The sequence below is a fragment of the Prionailurus bengalensis genome, chromosome C1 (assembly GCF_016509475.1).
Source record: "Prionailurus bengalensis isolate Pbe53 chromosome C1, Fcat_Pben_1.1_paternal_pri, whole genome shotgun sequence".
Classification (NCBI taxonomy): Eukaryota; Metazoa; Chordata; class Mammalia; order Carnivora; family Felidae; genus Prionailurus; species Prionailurus bengalensis.
Window position 1 is genome coordinate 3,150,410 of NC_057345.1, and position 9,670 is coordinate 3,160,079.

A 9,670-nucleotide genomic window follows, 5' to 3' on the forward strand; every position below is an offset into this window, starting at 1 on the left:
AGAGACAAGAACCACTGATAGAGAAGAAATATTTAATAATGGAAAAAAAACCCACATTGAAAAATCATTCTGGTCATGCAGTTCAAAGGAGTATTTCAGACAAAATTAATGAAAAGTTATTTATATCTAGATGTACCTGGGGAAAAAAATATTATTTTCAAAAGTGGGTCAAGGGAGTCTGGTCAAGGATAAAGGAAGAAAACACTCATGTCGGGTGCAATCTTTTCTCCGCTCCATTTCTTCCTGCATGAATACTTCAACGTCCACGAGGTTTTTGACGGTAAATGTGTGTTGCTCTCGAATTTATGCCTCACAAAGCTGTCTTACACGCATGTCCTGTAAGCGCTCAGAAAACATATTGTTCAAATATAATTTATTCCGTCAGACCGACCAGATCATCACGAGGGAGAACTCAAGAAACAGGAAATCCTGGCTTTAAAGAAATCAGTCCTCCTGACCCCAAACTCAAGGGCAAAATTAGATTGACAAGTAGGAGCTAACTTGTCCCTCATCTTCTACAATACCTGAAGGTATCTATTGCGTAGGCTATGCTTTACCCCTTAGGTCACACGGACTCTTTTGTGAAACCGGAAAACCTTTAAAAAGCATGTAATGAACAAATAAAAACACCTGGTTTTGTTCTGTTCCTCCTGTATTTGCTAAACAGTGGCCAAAATTCTTCCGATTTTATTTTCCATCTGTGGTCTGTGGAACACCAGGATGGCACACAGAGTCCTCAGAGATGCTGAGTTTAAAATGTAATAACAACGAAATATGCATTCAGATGTGTTCTAGGCCAAAATTCAACTTGCTGAGGGCATTCCCAACATATTAGTTTGGATAATGACCTCAGAATAAGCTGAGACTGGATCCGCACCTCCCCCCACCCCCTCCCGCCCTCATTCATTCAAACTTCTGTGTTTAACGTCACCGACCAGGCAGATTGTACCTGTCCATGCATCCATTCACAATTTCGCCATTTTCGTGCCCGCTCCCACAAAACCACAGAAACAGGCAAACATCTTCAGGACTTGTTACAGGCAACAAAGGTCTCATGCTTGGCTGAGTCCATTTCTGACTCTGGAGAGGCATCACTTCAGAAATACCAAGTGTAGCTCATCACATCAAGATCATATCATGTTATCGTGGTTTTCACACTTACTGTAAATCTCAGGTGTTCCTCTGTTGGCTTTTATGTCCTCTTGAAGGAATACGAAAGTAGATGGGGTTCATGGACTCAAAATTGCCATGAAAACCATCTGACGACTCCTCTTTTTAAATGGCCAACAGATGTGTTGGGGAAATGTACATGAATTTGTTACTTCCAGTACCGCTTGCCTTTGAAGGCAGGTGACTCTTCAGCAGGATTTAATGTTTACTCAGTGTAAATAGCCATGTCTACTAGTATCAGAAGGTGAGAATGGGGTGCAAAAGCAGAGAATCAGGGTCCCGACAATCCTATGAAGTTTGGCTCTAAAGGGAGGAAAAAGTGGAGACATCTGCTGGGTGGTTAGGGGAAGAGGTGAGAATATGAAGGGGTCATTTTGTACTTATGAGGGGTAGAATCATGGGCTGTGTTTCTCTTTTTCATGCTACTCTGGACTCCCCCAAGTTTCTTTAAAAAAAAAAACAAACCTTTTAAACATTTATTTATTATTGAAAGACAGAGCATGAGTGGGGGAAAGGCAGAGAGCAAGGGAGACACAGAATCGGAAGCAGGCTCTGAGCTGTCAGCACAGAGCCCGATGCCGGGCTCGAACTCACAGACCGCAAGATAATGACCTGAGCTGAAGTCGGATGCTTAACCGAGTGAGCCACCCAGGCACCCATCCCCAAGGTTTCTGTAATGAGCCCACATTGCTTTCCCTAATCATAAACTATACTTTCAAAGCAGCGTATATAATTATGTATAGTTGGTACAACCACAGCCACATAAAATATGGCTTGTATCAGCCACAGGGGACACGGACTCAGAATAAAACTCTGGCCTCAGTGCTCAGGAAGTCAGCTCAGAGGTGCATGGGCTGCAGGCATTCGTGAGGGAGTCAGCAGCACCCTCCCACCTTCTCTAGCATCGTGGAGAAACGTCATCACCTTCTGAGCAGGGACTCCTCAGTCATTGTTTTCCTGGTCCCTAGCACAGTTCTTGGTGCACACCTGCACTCCACTAAGTATTTGTGGAACTTGTAACAGGTAATTTTCAGAAAAAAGATAACATCGTGACTAGCATACACATATAAAAATGAACCCTAGTTAAACATTTTATTTTACTCGTAAGATATGAGTGAACCAGGCAGACGTTCTAACCAGTTCAAAGGAAAACTCGAACAGCACAAATTTACATCTAGTAAAGAAATGTTGAGATGAGTCGCAAATAGAGACACAACTGGTTTTTGTTGTTGTTGTTGTTGTTGTTGTTTTTTCAAAGAGAGAGGAAGTCAGTTTAAACCACTACCCAGCAAGGTAACATTTATATTGCTATCAGTTAACTGCAATTTACAAATGGTTGTAAAACATCTCAAAGATAATTGTCAGGGCTAGAATCTGATAACCCAGAAGGGCATGATATATGCCATGCAGTTTTCCTTAGAAGCACATTTTTTTTTCATACAAATGAATGAATCACTGGTGTCATCTCTCAATGTAGGAGAGAGAACACTAATCAGTAGAAATACCTTGAAGTCAGGGTCCTGTGTATGAGATAACAATGCTCACTTATAAGACAAAGCACCGTGTTACTAAGTTGTGTGTCCGTCCTGGCTGCTTTGTGAAGACACAGGGCCTGGACTATGTCCTTGCTTAGTGTCCTTGTGGCTGCAGGAAACAGTCGCAGGGCAAACTCTGCCCTGAGGATTTTGATCACATGCTGGGAACATTTCTATTCAAAGCAAGCTTATCTGTAGCAACATGCTACTCCGGAATTATACCTTATATTTATTAGATTTCACTGGCAGCCGTGGCTTCTACTTCCAATGTGCTCACTTTACAAGCCAAAACAAGCCCTCAAGTTCTTATTCATAACTGCTGGAGCAGGACCCCGTGGGGAGCCCAACCCCGACTGTGATGTTTCCACTGCCTGACTGATTACCTGGCATGAAGGCTCCACATTTAGGCTGCAGTTAACAACTGGGCATTGATTGTATGGCCAATCCAGAAGTAGGAGGCACTCACCTCTGTTCAGAACCTGCTTGTTCTGCTGGAATAAAGGTTCTTTGCAGAAGAACCTTTCTTCTCAATGAGTGAAATTCAGTGGCATTTTTATTTAAAATAATAAAACATCTAAAGCTTCTATTTTTTCACTAAATGGCTAAAAAGTCCCAGGCACTGTGCTACTGGCTTCATATATAGTATATCTGATCATTATAAAAAAAATCTCAGAGCTTACTGGCCATCCATCCATCTGTCCACCAGCCATTCTTTAATACATCTTTCCATTCATCCTTCCTTCTACAACCCATCCATCCATTCATCCATCCATCCATCCATCCATCTGTCCATCCATCTGTTTACCATAGTCCCTTCTACAGACCAGGAATTGTATGATGCATACAGAAAAGTGAGAAAGACATACACTGTCTCCCACCCCCCACCCCCACCCAGGGAACTAACTCAACCCATCAGCAAATTCTATTGACTCTATGTTCAAAATACATCCAAACGCTGACCACTTCTTACCACCCCATTGCTATCAACCTGCACAAGCAATCACAATCCTTAAGACACCCATGATCTTGTCCTGCCTTGTCCCCTCTGACTCTGCTTCTTATGTCTCCCCTCCTCCTCCAGTCTGTTCTAGGCACTCTGGTCTCCTCACTGAGTTTCCTTCAACATATGACACATGGGCTTGACTTAGAGTTTTTTACATGAACTCTCTCCTTGTCCTCTCTTCCTGGGCTGTTCTACCCCTAGATAACAGCATGGCTGATGTGCCTCTAAATGTTCATATTGATGCCCAATGCAGGGTAGAATTCAACAAGTCTTTGTTGAACGAATGAATACATAAATCGGCTAGCGAGGAGAGCTGAGTTGGCACAATGGTTTTCAACCAGGGGAGCAATTTTGCACTGAAGGAGGTGAAAGAGATCAGCATACGCCACCCCAAAATAGGGCACTTTGGTATGAAGATTATTCTACGTTAGACATGTTTAAGATTAAAAAAAGATGTAAGAATAAAAGCCTTCCATGAGCTTTCCTTATCTAACTAAAAGCATGAACTTTGGGAAAATAAAGCAGCTATAAATTCCTCAAAAGGGTGGATCTACTCCTAGAATGGAAAACACAAATAAAACTTAACCCTGAATCCCTTCTCCAGGGAATTTTATGGTCTTGAAGCATTTGGAGGGGCCATTCATACCTGTGTAGACAAACTTTCTTACTCATTTGTTCTCCTGAAAATCCACTTTTCTTTCAAAAAAAGTTATTTTTTTCTCCTCCATATGCCTTCCCCCCTCTTTCTTTCACCTATCAAGAAGGTATAGAAGGTCCCAATTCTAACCACCCCTCTGAGTGACACATCACTGTGTTCTCCAGTATAAGTGTCCGTGGCACATGTAAATAAATTCTGGGCTTTTTCTGCTCGTCTATCTTTTGTGAGTTTAATTCACAAATAGACTTAAGAGAGTAGTGGAAAGGTGTTTTCCTTCTCTATACTTGGGCAATGTGTGCAGACATTTCTTACCTGTTGTCACCACCCTGGGCATGGGGGTTGGTGGCATTTAGCAGGTAGAGACCAGGGATGTTGCACAGGATGGCCTCACGCAGAACAAGGTGTCAACAATGCCAAGGTTAGGAAACCCTCAGCTAGTGGTTATAACAGACATTTAAAAATTAACTTTATTGACATATAAGATTATGTAGCATAAATGCACCCATTTTAAGTGGACAGTTTGAAGAGTCTGACCAAATAAACCTATAAACCCCTATAAACACCTCTCATAGTTTCATCTCCCTAAAACATGAACTCAGGCCCCTTTTCAGCCAATCCCTCCCCTTGCCAGACAGCAACTGATCTGATAATTATTATAGCTGAGTTCTCCTGCTCTAGAATTTCTTATAAATAAAATCATGTATGTTCTCTTCTGTCTTTGGCTTCTTTTGCTCAAAATTATGTGCTTCAGATTTATCTATATAGTTACATGTGTTCGTAGTTTATTCACTTTTATTGCTGAGTGGGATTTCACTGTATGAATATAACACACTGCTTTTTTCTCCCCATTCTCCTGCTAAATAACAACTAGCATTATTTCCAGTTTGGGGCTATGAAGAATAAGCCGCTTTGGACATCTGTAGAAGTCAATATTTTGGATATACATTTTCATTTTTCTTGTATCAGTACCTAGCAGCTGAATCATTGGGTCATACGGCAGATTTCACCACATAGGAAACAGATTAAATGGTTTTCCAGATGGTCGTGGCATTTTACGCTCCCTTTAGCAGTCTATGAGAGTTCTTGGAATCACCCACTGTGTTCATTTCAGCCATTCAAGCGGGTGGAGAACAGGATTAACACAAGTTGATCGTGGCATTTATTAAAACTTTGGTTACTCTCTGTGAATTCAGATCTCTCTCTCCAGAAGGGCCGTGTGACCTAATGCTGTGCTACTATTAGACCTCAGAATTGTAAGCCCTCGGGTCTCTGAACCTGCAGACTGGGCATCTGTGAGGCTAGTAGACCAGGAAGCTGCAGCCCTGGGAACTGCAGAGTTGCAACACAGCAAGGTCGAAATTCTTCAGAACCTGGAGGACAGAAAACCCAGAGACACAGAGAAGCCTATGCCACCAAATCATGAGATTTCTTTCTGCTCTGGCCCCAGCCCTTAATTTATAGACAAATTTTTCATGCAAGAATACTACTTAAGGGGGAAAAATACTATCCTAGTGTTTGGGGTGCCTTCAAATTCAAATCCAAAATCCAGCCAGGGGTCTGACTATGTTCGGCTACTTTCTCCTCACCTGGGCAAAGACTATCTCTCATTAGTTGGTTTGCCACTCTGCTTTTACCAACTGGTCTTTTGTTCACCTAGTAAGGATTGTACTCCTGAAGTTTAGTTATTTTAAGTTTCTTTGTGCCCTCAGCTCTTCAATGGCTTTGGGAATGTCCTGAGGTTTTCTTAGAAATAAAGCCATTTCACATCCCTGTGTATGACGGGAGCCCTCCTCTTAAGGCAAAATGTAACACATTCCATGAGACAGGAGTTACAGGATATTCTAGCCTCTCAAAGAAAGGTGATTAACCAATTTATGGGGTCGGGGAAGACTTTCCAGACTTCAGTAGGAAGTCTCCAAATAGGAGACCGGTGGCAGAGTGTTTCAAACTAAAGAAACAAGAGTCAGGAGAGAGTTTAGTGGGCAAATGAGAGATCAGGGTTTTCCTAGAGAATAAGGTTGGAGGTGGGAATGACCACAGAGTGCTGGACCTGTGCCAGTCAGTAGCTTCTGGCCACACGTGGCTACTGAGCACTTGAACTTTGTGTCTGGTCCAGCTTGAGATGCATCACAGGTGTAATAGACCCACTGGGTTTCAAAGATTTGGTACAAAAAATAGAATGCAAAATATCTCATTAACAATGTTTATGTTGAGGGCATGCTGGAACAGCAATATTTCAGATATATGGAGTCAAATAAAATATATCATTGTGTAGTGCTGGGCTAGAGAGTTATGCAGCATCAGACCATGAAGGACCCTAAAAGTCACCGTAAGGAATTTGAATCATGCATGGATTAAAGGGGAAAGATATGACCAGAAGGATGTGTTTGAATTTTAGAGGGTTAATAAATAGCTCCTGTTTTTCTGGGTTTGGAATCCATTGAGAGTCAGAGGCAAAAGTCAGACAGATGGAAATAAATATGCTAGTTTTATCACTAGTAATAGCTGAATTTGAAGATAAAACTTTAGATCTATAGCCACAATGGGCTTGCTAACCATTCACCAAAGAAATTAAATTCACCCACTTAGAGACGGACAGCTGCAGGGTCCCTCTACAGGGCATGGCTATGGATGTTCTCTGTGGACAGAAAGATCCCAAAAAGGAGAGACAGGGGGACAGGTAGACATGAGTACTGCCCAGCTCCTCCTCCTAAGTGCACCAACCAGGTCTCCAGGGAGGAATAAGAGGGAGAGAGAGAGGGAGGGAGGGGAAGTGGAAAAGAGGGAGTGAGAGAGAGAGGGAGAGGGAGAGGGGGAGACAGAGGGGGCAAAAGGGAGAGACAGAGGGGGCAAGAGGGAGAAAGGGAGGGTTGGAGGTGCCCTGTGGTCCAGTGTTCTCCTAAAGCATTTTCAATGATGCTGTGTGAGTTACTTACTGCTGTTCTAACAAATCATCACACACTTAATGGCCTAAAGCTATGCGCACCTGCTGTCTCACAGCTCCAGAGACCAGAAGTCTGGGTGGGTTTGGCTATTTTCTTTAATCTGGGTCTCATAAGCCTGAAATCAAGGAGTCAACTGGACTGAATTTTCATCTAGAAGTTTGGGAATGATCCATTTCCAAGCCTGTTCAAGGTGCAGACATAAGCCATCTCCTTGCTGTTGTAGGACTGAGGTCCCGTTCCCTGGCTGGCTGCCACTGGGGTCACCAGTAGCTCTTAGAGATCTCTCTACAGCCTTTGCAGGGCAGGGTCCACATCTCAAAACTAGCAGTGCTTCCTGAACTTGCAATCTCTGTGGACATTGTCGCTGCCAAATCTATTCTGACTTCTTCTTCTTCCAATCTGAAGGGGCCCTCTTCTTTTGGGACTCCTGCAGTTAGATCGGTCCCATTCGAGTAATCCAGGATAATCTCGCTATCTGAAAGTCCATGACTGTAGTCACTTCTGCAGAGTCCTTTTTGCCAATTGTTTGTTTTGTAATGTTTATTTATTTATTTATTTATTTTGAGAGACAGAGAGAGACAGAGCACAAGCAGGGGAGGGGCAGAGAGAGAGGGAGACACAGAATCCGAAGCAGGCTCCAGGCTCTGAGCTGTCAGCACAGAGCCCGACACGAGGCTTGAACCCACGAACCGTGAGATCATGACCTGAGCCGAAGTCAGATGCTTAACCGACTGAGCCACCCAGGTGCCCCTCCTTTTTGCCAATTGTAACGTATGAGCAGAATTAGGGGATCTGGGGCTCTGCCTACTACAGGTTGCAAATGAAATGTAGACATGTCTATTTTTGAACGTATTTCCTCTTGTTATTAATTTCCTGGGAAGTAATTAAAATTCAAAGTCATTTTTCCCTATTTCAATGTCCTCCTCTAGAAAACAGGAAAAATACTGAAGCAGTTATAAATCGTGTCTGATGGTCACAATAATACCAGGCTCACGAAAAGTGCTCAATAAATGTAAGCCATTACCTTTATAAAGAATGGTGAGCTGTTTAGTGGGCAGGCCACCAATACCCGCGCCAATGTGTAAAGTTGAAATCCTGCAGAGGTCCGACTGACCGAAACCTATGGCCTCAGAGCCCCAAATCATGGGTCCCAACAGAAATGTTGGCCTTCACCTGTTATCTTGTCCCCACATCATAGCCTGGTTTCTAAAGCATCCTTTGCAAAGGTCAGGCCTTCCAGCACCTGGCAGATAGTAGGAACGTTTCTTTCAGATGGTGCTGTGGGCTGAATTGTGTACCTCCCCACAATTCACACAGGAGCCCTGAACCCCCAGTGTGACTGTATTTGGAGGTGGGGCCCTTCAGGATGTGCCTAACTTGAAATGAGGTCTTAAGTGTAAGGACCTAATTCAAGAGGGTTGGTGTCCCTATAAGAGGAGACACTAGAGGCCTTAGGTGCAGGTGCAGCAAGAAAGACCACCTGAGCACCAGGAAGAGAGCTCCCACCAGTAAGACTGGACTCAGATCCACCTTTCTAATATCATTTTATTTAAAAAAATTTTTGTTAACGCTTTTATTTATTTTTGAGACAGAGAGAGACAGAGCATGAGCTGGGGAGGAGCAGACACAGAATCTGAAGTGGGGTCCAGGCTCTGAGCTGTCAGCACAGAGCCCGACACAGGGCTTGAACTCACGGACCGCAAGATCATGACCTGAGCTGAAGTTGGACGCTTAACCGACTGAGCCGCCCAGGCGCCCCATATCTGACCTCATTTTAACTTAATTACCTCTTCAAAGACCCTGTCTCCACATATGGTTCCATTCCGATGTATTAGGGGTTAGGACTTCCAACATATGAAAATTCACCCTATGGGTTCTGGGGGAATGCAATTCAGTTCATAACAGCCACTGTCTACCTTGATTCTTGAAACATCTTGCTCAATCATCCAGTCCCATCTTGCATTGCTGTCGTGAATTCGGAGGCTGCTATTACAGATGATATGGGTATGAGGAGAGCGGGGATGCGGGGCGGGGCATTTTGTCTACGTGTGACACATACACAGGTATGTTCTGTCTGTTACTGCAGTCCCACTTGGCCTACCCTGATGTCCTGAGACACACACATCTATAGCTCAGGTGCCGTCCGGGTAGAAATATGGACCTGGGTGTCCTCGGTTAAACAAACGGGAATTCAAGCCACAAGAGTTGATGGCATCATCCATCCAAGGATCACTGCCACGAGAGTGAAAATAACGTGGGATTTCGAGCAGGAGCGAGGGATGAAGAGGGCCCCGAGCAAGGCTGAAGATTTGTAGCAGCTTCCACGGGATGAGGGCTTTGGCCAGCGTGACTCCAGCAC